This window comes from Phymastichus coffea, unplaced genomic scaffold (genome assembly GCF_024137745.1).
Source record: "Phymastichus coffea isolate CEN01 unplaced genomic scaffold, Cenicafe_Pcof_1.1 PCOF00001, whole genome shotgun sequence".
Taxonomy (NCBI): Eukaryota; Metazoa; Arthropoda; class Insecta; order Hymenoptera; family Eulophidae; genus Phymastichus; species Phymastichus coffea.
In genome coordinates this window covers 4,166,301-4,180,579 of record NW_026706812.1, presented here as the reverse complement: position 1 = coordinate 4,180,579, position 14,279 = coordinate 4,166,301, and the positions used below count along the sequence as shown (strand labels likewise).

Genomic DNA, 14,279 nt, shown 5'->3' with positions numbered 1-14,279 from the left:
CTCGTCCTACCATCATCCAAGGGATAGATACCTGCCACCGAGCACGGCCTTATTTTGAAGCCTGATCATCCAAGAGACGAAATAGAGCCTCCTAGATCAGCCTCCCGGCAAAGGCGCTGACAGTCCAACGGCCAAAGCTCCGCAAAGATGGTGCAGACCATCCAGATGTCCCATAACTTTGCAGAGATCCAGCCATCCCCTACAGTCGGCCGCAAGGTCGACGCGAGTGGCGAGCCGCCAGCGACGTGAAAGCATCCAACCTCCATGGTGCAAACTACCAGTACGGGAGCTGACGAAGAAACGATAAACTCAGCTTAAGTCATCGCTCTCCCCATGGCTTCGCTAGCTCTTGGCGGGTTGTGGGTCACGACCAAAATTCAAGAACGTAGGAGACACCTTAGTACTCGACTAGGTCGCGATGTTCATGGCATGGCGGAGCTCATGGAGGTGCTTATCCTAGTCACGATGATCATTATCTATAAAGATTACCATAATCGTTTTTAGGGTTTTGATTGCACGCTCACAAAAGTCCACCTGTTGATGGTACGAGGGTTGCTCTTTACATTTTGAGCCTATTAATGAATAGATAGTAATTTATTATCGAAAATGGCTTTAATGTTTTTCTAAGTATTCTCTCTGATGATCAATATACTTTTGCAAACGCTCGAACCAATTTTTATAACACTTTTTCCACTCCGATGAAGGTACCTCCAAAATATGGTTTTTGAATGCATCAACGGCTTCTTCAGGCACCGAAAAACGTTGGCCATGCAATTTATTTTTGATGAGCGGGAATAAAAAGGAGTCATTAGGTGCCAAATCAGGGCTGTACGGCCGATAATCCATTAATTTGATGTTTCGGCCCGTCAAATAGGTGGTTGTTTCAACTGATGTATGAGAGCTTGCATTGTCATTATGAAAATTGATCCTTTGTGACGAGAGCCATGGCTCGCGCCGTTGGCTCCGTCAACGTCTCTCCCTTTCCGGTGGCAGAGAGAGAGAGCGAGATAGAGAACAAGGAATATGGTTTGGAAGCCGGCAGAGTTGGCACGCGTGAGTTGCCGCCGATTGCCCGCTACTCAAGGGTTTTTGGTGGGGGACGCTCGGTGCCCGGCAGTAGATTGCTACAGCGATTGTGTACGACACGCTTTGTCCGCGCCGTCTGAGCGATTGATTGATTTTGGCCTTTGCGAAAGCAAGTGAAGTTTGTTTCTGCGACGCGTGTGTAACTTGGTGCAACCGTTCGTCACTGGACTTGTGTACGAGAAAAGCGAACGAGCCATCGGCATCTCTACAACCCGGGACACCGAGCAGCTTTCCCGTAAGGTTGGTTAAGTTTTCTCTCTCTTGCGTAAGATCGCGTCGCCAGCAACCCGCGAGGATAGGGAGGCTCAGCGGTTATTTCGCTTAAGGGCTTATGGAGAAAAGCGGAGAATAGCTCGTAACCGTCGCGCCAGCCGGGTTCCATGCGATTTTTCCGCAGGAACTCGCGGCTGCGGTAGTGCGAGAGCGTGATTATTGTGATGTAGATATACTGATTATAACTGTTGAAGTGTGTGGATAAATATATGTATTAAGCGAGTTTTGAGTGATTATTGTGCTGACCATTCCTGCCTATTCCCTTTTGCGCGCATCGAAACGTTGCCTTTCGCGTCCCCCGCGAAGCAGCTTGGCCTTCCAGGCTCCGATCTATAAAATAATTCGTCATTTTCTTCGGCAACGGGAGAGAACTCGTGACACCTTCATTGCCGGTTGTTCTTTCGTATTTCACCAAGCATTTTTGGCAAAGAAATGGTTGTGTACCATTCAGAATCCATCGTTCTACATTGCTCTAACGGCACGACTGCCACATGTCTAGACGATCATTTGCTTTGAGGTGTTTCACGCATGAACCACTTTTATCGGATTGGGCCGTCTTGGAAGTCCCATAGAGTGGATTGCTCTTTTGTTTCGGGCTCATACGCATAGATCCAAGATTCGTCACCTATATAGATGTTATACACAACTTTTGATGCACCGCGATTATATTTCTTGAACATTACTTTGCACCAATTGACACGAGCATCTTTTTGAGCTTTTGTCAAATTTTATGGGAACCAACGCAAACAAATCTTTTTAAAAGCTAAATGTTCATGCAATATCTTATGGATGCTCGTCATACTAATGCCCTAAGTTGCCTCAATCTCACGATAAGTCGCATGACGATCTTGCAATATCCGTTCACATACAGCATCAATGTTTTCTAGCACAACAACTGATTTTAGACGATCTTCATGACTTTCGTCTCTGAGCGAACTACGGCCATGATCAAATTCGTTATACCAGCGTTTCACAGTAGCTAAAGATGGGGCTTCATCGCCAATTTTTTTCACTGAGACAAAATTTTCAAGACGCTGTAGACAACACAAGTTGTACTTAAATGACAAAATGTTCTGAAGAAAGTTATGGTCAAAAAGGTCAAACTTTTAATTGGAAACATCAGATGGCGCTTGTAAACACTTGGTATGCCAAGGCTTAAAATATACATAGCAACTTTCGTACCGCAGGCAAAGGAAGTACTCCCGTATTCCTTCGATATCTGGGTTAATTCTGCTCCACAGTAATTCTTTCCATTGTCACACACTAAATAATCCGGAACTTCTCCCCAAAGCAAAATCAGCTGCTCCAATGCCTATGCCACTGCCTGCCAAGTCGCAGAAACCAGAGGTTTTAATTCCACCCACTTTCTGAACATGTATTAGAATACAATAACATACTCAAATCGGTTTTTCCTGCATGGCAGTTCGATGATACACGACGCTGAATAAACCAAGCGTTTATTCATCTAACCCTGCGACGCATACTGCTCTAATTTATACCGTTGGCACTGTGGATATAACTGCGCAAATTTGTGCACATCGTACTACATTCCCTCAAATCCCCCAGAAAAAGCATCAGGAACGTGATGCAACACACCTTTCCGATATACCAGCTCGAAGTTCCACTGTTGCAACTCAAGCACCTAACACGCAATGCGCCCCGTTGGTTCCCTCTTGATGTGAAGCCAAGTCAGCACGGTATGACCAGTAACCGCTGTGAAATAAGCTCCTTTAATATACGGTCGGAATTTCTTGATTCCAAACAACAACCCTAGGTATTTCAACTCCAAAATAGTATAATTCCTTATTCTGATATAATTTCTTATGCTGATTCAGCATGCGGCTAGCATAGCACACCGGATGATCATGATCCTCATCATCCTTCTGCATTAAATATGTGCCGAGCGCATGTAATGCATCCGATGCATCGCAATGGAGGTAGTAGGGTCTACTAAAGTCTGGTCTAGCTAACACTGGGGCCTCCGTTAGTGTAGTTTTCAAAAGCTTGAACGCTTGTTATTCCTCCTGGCCCTATTTCCAAATCACGTACTTATGCAGAAGCTTTGTGAGTGGTACCTTTAATTCGGATTCCTGCTCGATGAATCAAGCGTACCACCCACACATGCTTACGAAACAATACAGTTGCTTGACATTACTGGGTTTTACCCGGTCGAGGTCTAGGCGCAGACTTTCACTATCCAACAGATAATACAAGAACATAACGCTGGAACACTCAAATTCATTTTGAGCGACGTTAATCTCCAAACCAACATTCAGCATATATCGCACAGCTTTATCTAACCAAACCATGTGTTCCTCGAACGTCTCGGTTACCGCAGTCACGTCATCCAAGAATTTAAACATGTGCGGCTCGAATTCAGGACTAAACAACGCATTCATTAATCGCATAAATGTGCAGGTGCATTCACTAACCCGAAGATCATCCGATTGCATTCCCACAGGTCACGCTCCGGCGCATCAAAAGCCGTATACCAGGGATACCTGCAGGTATGCACTCTACAGATCGATCTTCGATGTGTAACGTGTACCACGCAACCAATCGAGTACCAGATTTACACCTGATGTCGGATATGCATCAACGGACGTTGTCGTATTCACAAGCCGCAGGTCAATGCACAAACGGTTGGTCCTTTTTGACCAACATCGGTGCTCTACACCACTCGCTTTGTGATAGCCGTATCAAACCTTTCGAGTGCCAATCCTTGATTTCCTGTCATATAAGCTCTGTCATCTGTGGCAAGTAGCGACGCATCGGTATTTTCACTGATCTCGCACCCTAGACATCAATCATGTGCTCAATCAAATTTGTCTCCGTCAGGAATACTTTCGGTACCGTGCGCTCCACTAATTCGATTTGTTTTCATTTTGGCGTCGATTCGTTTTCGTTTCGGCTCTTGCAGGACCGATAATCCTATTACTTCAGCCATCAGCCTTGCAATTCGGTAGTCCAAATCAGTGAGAAAAGTAACCCGATCAAGAAATGCATGCCAATCGCCGTGTTCACCGACACTCCATCCACAGTTCGCAGTATCTGTACAGATCTCGAACACTCGGATGAAATCCTGGCCGAGGAGTATGTCGTACTGCAGGGCTTGATTGCAAGCATACACCTAGATCGTACGAACAGCCGCGTCGATCTACATTGAAAATCGCAGCAGCCTGACAACGCTCATTGGACTACCCGTGAACCCTTGCACCCTCCCTGGTGATCTCTGAACCCTGGAGCCGAAATCTGGCGTAATACGCTGACCTGCAACCGTTACCTGCACTCCTGTATCAAAAAGGATGTTGTACTGCTTCTCGCAGATTGTCACCACGAGCAACGATTGATTCTCAGCTGTGTCCACGGCCATAGCATCGGTCCTGGAATAACGAGCGGTACAGAACTCTGTCGTGATGCTCACCGGAATCGACGATGACTTCACCTCACTCTGCTTGCCCGCTCCTTCCTGCTTATCGGTGAAAACTGCAAACTCTCCGACGGATCCGGGAATCACTTCCGCAAAGAGACAGGTGACGATAACTCGCTCGCAAGATCCAACTTCGGCTCGTAGATGTCGTCCCTGAGTGGTCCACCTCATCCCTTTAGTCCAGCGCACCTCCCAACTTGATACTGGTAACACCTCTTGACACTATTCTTAAGACGTCTCCATCCCGCAGCAAAATTGGTGTAACAAGCTTTCTTCCCTAGGTCTCAGCCAGGTCTTCGTCCGTCGTTCCCAGTATTACAAGCTTCTCACGCAAGAATGCCTAACTACGCAGATTTGTTGCTTTCCATAACCGTGAAAAGGTACACGTATTTTTACGAGTCAAGGTACCTTCTGCAGAATTGACAAACATGCATCATAGCACTCGATGTGGACTTTATAAGTATAGAATCATGAATGCGAGAGAGAGGAAGAGTGCTTTCCTCTCTCTTCGTCTTGCGTTTCTCGTCTCTCTCTATCTTTCGGTTCCCATCAAATCACTCTGTCAAATTTTGGACTTACTCTCTCTTTCTTATTTTCGCGAGAGTCGTCACCGATGGTCTCAGAGTGGAAGTATTATATAACAGATTGTTGAACATATACTAATATATATATTGATAAGAATATAATAGTGCTATACAGCGAGAAAAGTACGAGTAAATAGAAAACAAACCAAGACGCTCTAGATCAGTTTCTATTCAGTTTGCGCTGACCCTTAGAACACCAGGTGCACTCCAACAATCGTATTAAGCTTTGAGATACAATTATGGAAATAGCAACTTGCAAAAACGAATTTCTCATTTTAAGCCAATTCGTAACTGAACAAACGATTGCAAGCCAACAAAAAATGACGGATGACATGAGAAATGTGAATTAAGACAAGTTTTCTTTACATTGATAGGCCGCCGATAAAAATTAACAAAAATAGCGATTAAGTATTTTCACAAATGTACGATCGGAACATATACATTCATTACATTAAAGACAATAACTAGCAAGAATACTGTCTTTATCGCGGAAATGTGAGCGATAGATTTATACGTTTGCATTTTAACAGAATGTATTACACACCTTTATTGTCAATTAATGTATGTGCAGAACATAGAGCCACTCTGCCAAAATCAAATACGATGAAATCCACGAAAGAAATACAAGTAGAGCTCAGTGATTTCCAAAATTAAATCCGAAGCGAATGTAAACTGTAAAATGCATCAAATGATGAAGAAAACTAACTATATTAAAATTGGTGAGACTGTGTAATATTAAGCGGAAGCGACGTGAATCAAAGTGTCGGAAATAAAGAAAAACACTTGTGACGGTGTAGGCCCGTCATGGCCTGCACCGTTCGCTTATCTCCCTCTCCTTCCTAGGCAAGGGCGCACGGCCGGCATCAAGCGCACGTTGTTATCACGTGCCTGATGCCTGCCCTTTATTTTTTAGCTACGCACGAGAGCGGTGGAAGGAGAAGCCGTGGACGCGACGACGCGTTCGAGTATTGAGAGTGCGAGAGAGAGAGAGAGAGAGAGAGAGAGAGAGAGAGGGAGAGAGAGAAAGCAATAGTTTGAGTATTGGGCTTGGCGCGCGGCACTTGTCGCGACGGGCATTGCCGCGTGCCGCCGATTAGGCGAGTGGTGGGAGAAAGCGTGAGAAGCCGGCTCTCACGCACTCGCGACAGAGAGTGACGCGACGCGCGCGGCAGCAATCAGTCGAGAGTTAGCTGGTGACCATCGCTGCCTGCCCTTTGTCCGGAAGAAGTCAGCATTCCTCAGTAGATCGGCCGGACGGGACTTCCTCTGCCAGCGACGCAGCAGCTGCCCTGTAAGAAGCCGTCACCGAGGCAGAACCCGACAGCCTTTTCTGCCAGATCGCCGGCCACGCAGCAGCGAGGAGTTTTCCAGACTAGCCGCCGGTGGGACACCTTCAAGGCTGCCAGCAACAGCGACGTCCACCAATTTGGTCAGGTCACCGATTCCTCTCTCTCTATATCTCTGTCTTTCCTCGGCGATTCTCACGGTTCGCGTTGCTACGCCAGGCTTTTCCGAGCCGGCGTAGTTTTCGGCAGTGTGTAAATTTAAGTAATTGTTTGAGCCGGTTAACGAGGTGGCATGGCGCTAACGTACCGGTCATCTCGTTTAGAATAAGTGCGCGTGTTGTTAATAGTAATAAGTGTTTGTATTCTCGTCGGCACTCGGGTAGTGCATTTGTAATAAACGTGTGTTAAGGAATTGTGTGTGTGAAATTCTTTTGCCTGTATCTCTCTTCCCTGCTTTGCTTGGAGCGACATACCGCCTCCCTAGCCTTCCCCCTTTACAAATAATTGGTGATAGTGATGAATTAATCGGCATTGCAGGCCGACACTATTACATGGCATCCCTTGTGGGGATGGGCAAAGCAGAGGTGAGAGCAGTGCTCGTATGTGTGTGCGCGAGTAGCTAAAAAGTAGCATTAGTAATTACATTTTCCTTTTTTTTACGGTTAATTCGGTAGCATGGTTTGTGAGAGTGATTTTGTCGCGTTTTGTTAGCAAGGGCAAAGCGTGTTAAAACAACGAGCCTTTGTTTGAGAGAAACGTAGAAATTTGAAACATTAGTGTATCAGGTCGCGGCGCGCAAAGGTCGCTCGCGCCAACACGTGTTCGCTTCCGAGAATTCGAGCGTCCGAGTGTGTTTACGTTCGAACGCTGCATTCCTTTGTGGTTCTAGGCAAGGCGATAACTTGCCGGCCTGGTACGCTGAAGGAGCTTAGTTTTTTTTATTATCCTATTCATTTATTATTTTCTTTGGTTGGTTACATATAGTATAGTTTTCGTTCATAATTTTCTTTTAGTGTGTTAGCTGTCTGTTGGCAACTCGCGCGCGTCGTTGAATTTGAAAATAGTTTTTTTTCATTTGAATTTTTTTTTTTAAGTTAACGATTCGATCGCACCATGCCGCTTGCATGTAAGGATCGCGTAACCATGCGTAGAATTCTCCGCGATGCCCGCGTCAAGGAAGTCAAGCGCCGTATCGACTCGACGGAGCCGGTTGCCCTACTTGAGTTAATGCGTTACCGTGGTTTAGCGTTGCACGGCGACATGGACGAACTTAGGGAAAGGTACTTGCGCTTCACGATCGCGTCGGAGATGCCAGAGCTTGGGTCGCCTTTACAGCCGGGCGATTTTGCGTCGGGTCGCGTGCCTGATGTAACGCGTGACGAGTCAGGGCATAGGGTAATTAATAGCGACGAGAGCGAGAATAGGACGGTCGAATCGGCTAAGGTTGCGCCGCCAAAGGCGGCAGAATGGCGATCACCAGGACAGGCGACGCGATCACCCGACCGCGTTGCCGTTCTGCCTGAACCAATTCGGCCGCCGGGCGAAAGGGTTATCACTCCCATCCCAGAGGAGGAGATTTTACCCGCCACCGCTACCGCTAGTGCGATGACACCAGAGGTAGGCGTACGCGCTGCGACCGCGCCCGAGTTAGAAAGACGCAGCAACGGTACTTTTAGTCAGGTTTGGGACGCGATAACAGCAGTCCCACGATGGATTTATCGGCGGGAGGTGCAGCAAGGTATCACTGACGGTACTAAGGCATTATATAGGGTAGAGAGAGAAGCTGTGCAAGGAGGAGTGGATCAGGCCTTGCAACAGGCTCAACGGCCGTTGCAGACCGATCCGTCGGCCGGCCGCGCGGCGCTGAACGTGCCAGCGGCCGCCGGCCCCGTCTATCAGATTCACCCAGGCGTTCCTCCGCGTGGAGAAAGGCCGATGAATCAGATATTATTCCCAAACAGCTCTCTTGAAACTATCTATAAATCGCCCCCGCAACCTGACACAGAGACCTGGGTTCGTGAATGGGAAAGGGCTGTACGCGCACCCTGTAGCGAATACACGCGCGCATCAGGTTTAGACAAAGTAGGCTCGGGCTCGGAGTCTAGAGCTTCCACGAGAGTGTCAAAGAGCAGGCCGGTCAAGGCGAAAACAAAAATTTTGCCGAACCATGGCAGCACGGTTGACCTCTCGAGCTCCTCCGAGTCAGAGATCGGGGACCGCAAGGAAAGCGTATCGCAGCATAGCGACAGGCCGATTAAAACTAAAACTAGAGAAAAAAGCCCGAAACGCGTTAAGTATATAAATGGCGTGCCGGCCGATGGCGTTAGTGCGTTGACAGCATAGTCGCTTCGTTTCTCGGGCGATGATGACATGAACGCGATGAGTTATTTATCAGGGTTAGAAGACTGCCAGCGTTATTACGGTATTTCGGACGAAGAAATGCTAAATGCTATTGGCACTACTTTCCGGGGCAAAGCGCGTTCATGGTACGAACTTAACCGTAAACAGTGGGCAAGTTTCTTAGGATTTAGAAAGAGTTTTTCGGCTAACTTTTGTCGCCGGCTTACTCGCGAACAGCTGTACCGAGAGCTGAGACAGAGGTCGCAAGGAGAGCGCGAACGTATTTCGGATTATGTAGCTGCTTTCCAATCAATTTTAAGATGCTTCGATCCTCCGGTATCCGATAAAAGACAGGTAGCTATAATTGTGGAAGGACTACACCCCCAGTACAAGCGCTTTCTAGAGACAAAAAGCTTTAAAAATTTAAGCCAATTTAAAGAGGCAGGATTAGCTCTGGAAGACCGAATGGCGGGCTGGAAAAGGTGGCAGCGTCCACCGAGCGCGGACGTTACGCTCGTGCCGGAGTCCGCTTATTCCGAGCCTAAGAAGCCGGCTGGAAAGAAAGCGATCGGGGCAGTAGAACAGGTCGCGGGCAAATTAGAAGAAGTTTTAACAGTAGAACCGGCTAAAGAAACGCGCGCTAGCAGGAAAAAGGCAAAGGCCAAGGGCAAAGGGCCGAAGAGCGAAGTTGCCGCGGCTAATGCCCAAGGCGCGAAGCCGCAGGCGACGAACCGCTCTTCGCAGCAGGCTGCGCAACCGAACGTTGCAGCGCAACCGAATATTGCAGCTCAGCAGAACGTTGCAGCGCAGCCGCCGGCCGCCCAGGTGCCGATGTTCTCCACGCCGAGTTTGATTCCACAACAGCGTGGACAAGCTAATGGCGCTCAAACAGGTGCCGCGAGAGGACCACGTCCTTTTGTAGGCGCGTGTTTCGCGTGTGGTCCGGTTGGCCATCAGAGGTCTCAGTGTCCGGCCGCGCAAAATGCGCAGCCGATTGTCTGCTACAAGTGCAGACAACCAGGGCATTATGCAAATAATTGCCCACTGAGACCGACGGAGGCCAAGCCAGAGTGTCAGGTTTGCGGGACCGTTGGATTTGTCTTCCGAAATTGTCCGACTTGTAGTCAAGTAAGACAGGGAAACTCGGGTGCAGGAGCCGCCGACCGCTCAGCGACTCCTGCTTAAAGCAAATTGAACGGGCGGTTTGGATAGACGAGCTGCTAAAAAGGAAGAGCAACTCGGTTGTTGCGTCGGAAATAAGGAATTCCGATCGCATCATTAATGTAAGGTTAGAAATAGAATCGGACACAGGCGAAAGAAAGCAAGTCGTCTGTAGACCGGTAGTTTTAGATGTAGGTGAGAAGTTAGAGTCTGATGCAAACGAAAGAAAGCAAGTCGTTTGCAGGCCGGTAGTATTTGGTGTAGATGAGAAATTAGAGTCGGATGCAAACGAAAGTAAGCAAGTCGTTTGTAGGCCGGGTAGTGAGGTCGTTCACGATGTAGCTGACGAGAAGCTGGAGAAACTAGATCTCGTAGTTAATGGAGAGTCTATTTCCTCGGCGTTGGACGGGCCCCTAAAGCCAGAGAACCAAAAATCGAGCATTTCGCGCGGCGGAAAAGCCTCGATTCAACGCGTTAGTGCTAGGGCCGGTCATGAACAACGGGACGAGGCGACAAGCGGAACTTTGTTTAAGTACGATGCGTGGGATGCGGTCGGAAAGAACAAAATTCAGCTGAACGTGGACTCTTCCACATCTGACGACACGGCCGGTTCAACGAATTCGCGCATAGAACTACATTTTCTTCGTGTTTTAGATTAATACTCATAATAATGTATGAACTGTGAATCAGTTTTGACTTTATCGTCCCATTGTTTAAATGTGTGTGGCGGACGTGCTTTATCTGTTGATCTACTTGGTTAAAACTTTCAGTTTTTCTTCAGCATCAATAAAATAATTTAGTTCAGCTGTCGCGCGGCTGCCGCTTAACTGCCGCGCCGAATTTCGATTTTTATGGCGCGCCCGCAATAAATGAAAATTGCTTTGCGCTCTCGCTAATCCCTTGTTGTTAGCGACAAAACACGTCTCATCACCCTGTTTTCCCGTTGGTCCTCAACTAACCTTTTCACGGACTTCGTGGGTGGGACTTACCTTCCCCCGATGTCTACGGAAACCGCCTTCGCTGAGGTATGACGAGTGAATCGTCACTCACACTAGAACTGCCGTCACGCTTACATCTCTACTCTCTGCGAGATGCGCGGTCTTTGCGTAGACTAAGTCTCTACTATTAAGTATTTGTAGTAGTTAGTCTAATTTTAATAAAACATCAAGTTTTCCTTTACACTTAAATCATCTCCATGTGGATAAACTGAAAAAGTAATTCGAACGAACTAAATAACGTTTTCATTAATAATTGTTTATAGACCTATAAATACAAATTTTATTTCGATAGAGAAAAATTTTTTTGCCAATCGCTAGAGATCGTAGACTGTTTTTTTTATAAATCATAACTAACGCACCCGATGACAAATTCACGGCCGGATCCCGGTACGGAGACCCCGTATTCCAAAATAAACTGCTGATCCGATTAAAATTTCCCTATGTGTGTGCGTGTATTATTGGAAGAAAGTTTATTTTTATTCTACTCGTAATAATATACATTTTTAGATATATCTTTTTAACATTTTCGGTTTTCCGAACGCAAAGATGCGACTTGGAGTACCATTGCTTTTTGAAGTGTGCGCAGAGTCGCGTCTTCGTGCAGGGGGTATAGAAAAAGTGTTTGAAAAATGCATAAAAAATGTTTATTATTAAGCGTATCCTAAAAATAAATTTTCTTTCAATAGAAGACGCACACGCATAGGAACATTTTCGTGGGATTGATTTTTTTTAAAATATGGGGTCTTCAACTATTCAAAACAATTACCTTCCCGAGCCACATGCGGATTTTCATGAGCCCACTGATGCTCATTGTGCTGATTAAACATTCCCTTCCGTACGTATGTTGATTCGTTAGTCCAGAGAATTCGATCCATAAAGCCTGGATCAGCATCTATTTCATTCAGCAAGAATTGACAGAACGCAATACGGTTCTGGGCATCTCTTTCATCTGTTTTGAGAATGTATAAGTAATATTCAAAATAACCATCGTGTATAATTATCTATGCTACATAGAAAAATTGAGAGATTCTATGAATGCGAATTAACAAAATTTCTTGATTAGAATTTTACATAAGAGTTTAGCTTGAAAGCTAAAAAATGTGTACTTTTTAAAGTAAAGTAGCCGAGGTATTTTATTTGAATATACGTCTTTTGATACCCCAAACTTCTAAAAACATTCATAAACTTCTAATACATGGATCATTTTGAAGAAAGAAAAATCAAGTAGACAATCCAAGTTTAACAAACAGATTCCTATGTGACGGTGTAGGCCCGTCATGGCCTGCACCGTTCGCTTATCTCCCTCTCCTTCCTAGGCAAGGGCGCACGGCCGGCATCAAGCGCACGTTGTTATCACGTGCCTGATGCCTGCCCTTTATTTTTCAGCTACGCACGAGAGCGGTGGAAGGAGAAGCCGTGGACGCGACGACGCGTTCGAGTATTGAGAGTACGAGAGAGAGAGAGAGAGAGAGAGAGAGGGAGAGAGAGAAAGCAATAGTTTGAGTATTGGGCTTGGCGCGCGGCACTTGTCGCGACGGGCATTGCCGCGTGCCGCCGATTAGGCGAGTGGTGGGAGAAAGCGTGAGAAGCCGGCTCTCACGCACTCGCGACAGAGAGTGACGCGACGCGCGCGACAGCAATCAGTCGAGAGTTAGCTGGTGACCATCGCTGCCTGCCCTTTGTCCGGAAGAAGTCAGCATTCCTCAGCAGATCGGCCGGACGGGACTTCCTCTGCCAGCGACGCAGCAGCTGCCCTGTAAGAAGCCGTCACCGAGGCAGAACCCGACAGCCTTTTCTGCCAGATCGCCGGCCACGCAGCAGCGAGGAGTTTTCCAGAATAGCCGCCGGTGGGACACCTTCAAGGCTGCCAACAACAGCGACGTCCACCAATTTGGTCAGGTCACCGATTCCTCTCTCTCTATATCTCTGTCTTTCCTCGGCGATTCTCACGGTTCGCGTTGCTACGCCAGGCTTTTCCGAGCCGGCGTAGTTTTCGGCAGTGTGTAAATTTAAGTAATTGTTTGAGCCGGTTAACGAGGTGGCATGGCGCTAACGTGCCGGTCATCTCGTTTAGAATAAGTGCGCGTGTTGTTAATAGTAATAAGTGTTTGTAATCTCGTCGGCACTCGGGTAGTGCATTTGTAATAAACATGTGTTAAGGAATTGTTTGTGTGAAATTCTTTTGCCTGTATCTCTCTTCCCTGCTTTGCTTGGAGCGACATACCGCCTTCCTAGCCTTCCCCCTTTACAAATAATTGGTGATAGTGATGAATTAATCGGCATTGCAGGCCGACACTATTACACACTTGAGGAAAAATAAATCAATGAACAATAGGAAGCGAAAACAAAGAATGAAAGCCTACCGATTTTGACGTAGACGATTGCTATAAGAACCAACCGGGAAAACAATCTTGATGGCTAAATGGTATGATGACCAGATATTAGATAGCAGATAATCGACCACTAGATAACAAGTCACCTTGGACGAATACTAACGAAGACAATAACGGACAAAAGATATTCTCGGCTATTAAAAATTTAAATGAACACCTTTTTACGTACCGTAAAAATTTAATTTACATACTGTCGGCAAATATAAACCTCGACGGTAACGTACTCATATTAAGTGCGCTGTTGGAAAGACAATATTTAAATATTCATGTATGATTGGGCGTCGAACAAAAAATCGGTATCATAATAATTTCTAGTCGAGTGAGGCAGTACAGAATAATTATAAAAATACATTTTGATGATAAAGCATGGAAAAGTGAAATAAGTGACATAAGTTTGTAAAAGAAACCTATAAAAATAATTTGCCGATTTCACCGGTAGTAAATAGATTTAGACTCATCTAAGAATATCACCGGTCGCAAAATATATACGCACAAGGGTTCAAAAAAACGTACTTTAGATTAGCGGGCGACTTTTATAGTTTGTACTTTTACTTTATGCAATTTATGCAAATTCTACTCACCTGGATATCGTCGTCGAATACGTCACTGCAAGCTTGAGTATCGAGAACAAAGGAATCGGATAGCTAGCCGGGCACGTGTGTTTGCGTCGAAATCTTACAGCCGAATCTGCCGTGCCAAGAAACCGAGCGCCTTCCTCGCGGTCCGCG

At 46.4% G+C, this 14,279-nt stretch overlaps 2 protein-coding genes across 3 annotated transcripts in view; both read right to left on the bottom strand.

Annotated features, from left to right (window-relative positions):
• Positions 1 to 14,251, bottom strand: part of LOC131675773 (uncharacterized) — a 150,204-nt gene extending 135,953 nt beyond the window's left edge. The window contains exon 1 of the mRNA XM_058954911.1: positions 14,133 to 14,251. The gene's annotated coding sequence lies outside the window, so the exon portion shown is untranslated. The remainder of the gene's footprint in view (positions 1 to 14,132) is intronic.
• Positions 1 to 14,279, bottom strand: part of LOC131672348 (BLOC-1-related complex subunit 6) — a 148,128-nt gene that overhangs the window by 29,606 nt on the left and 104,243 nt on the right. The gene's annotated exons all lie outside the window — the stretch shown is intronic.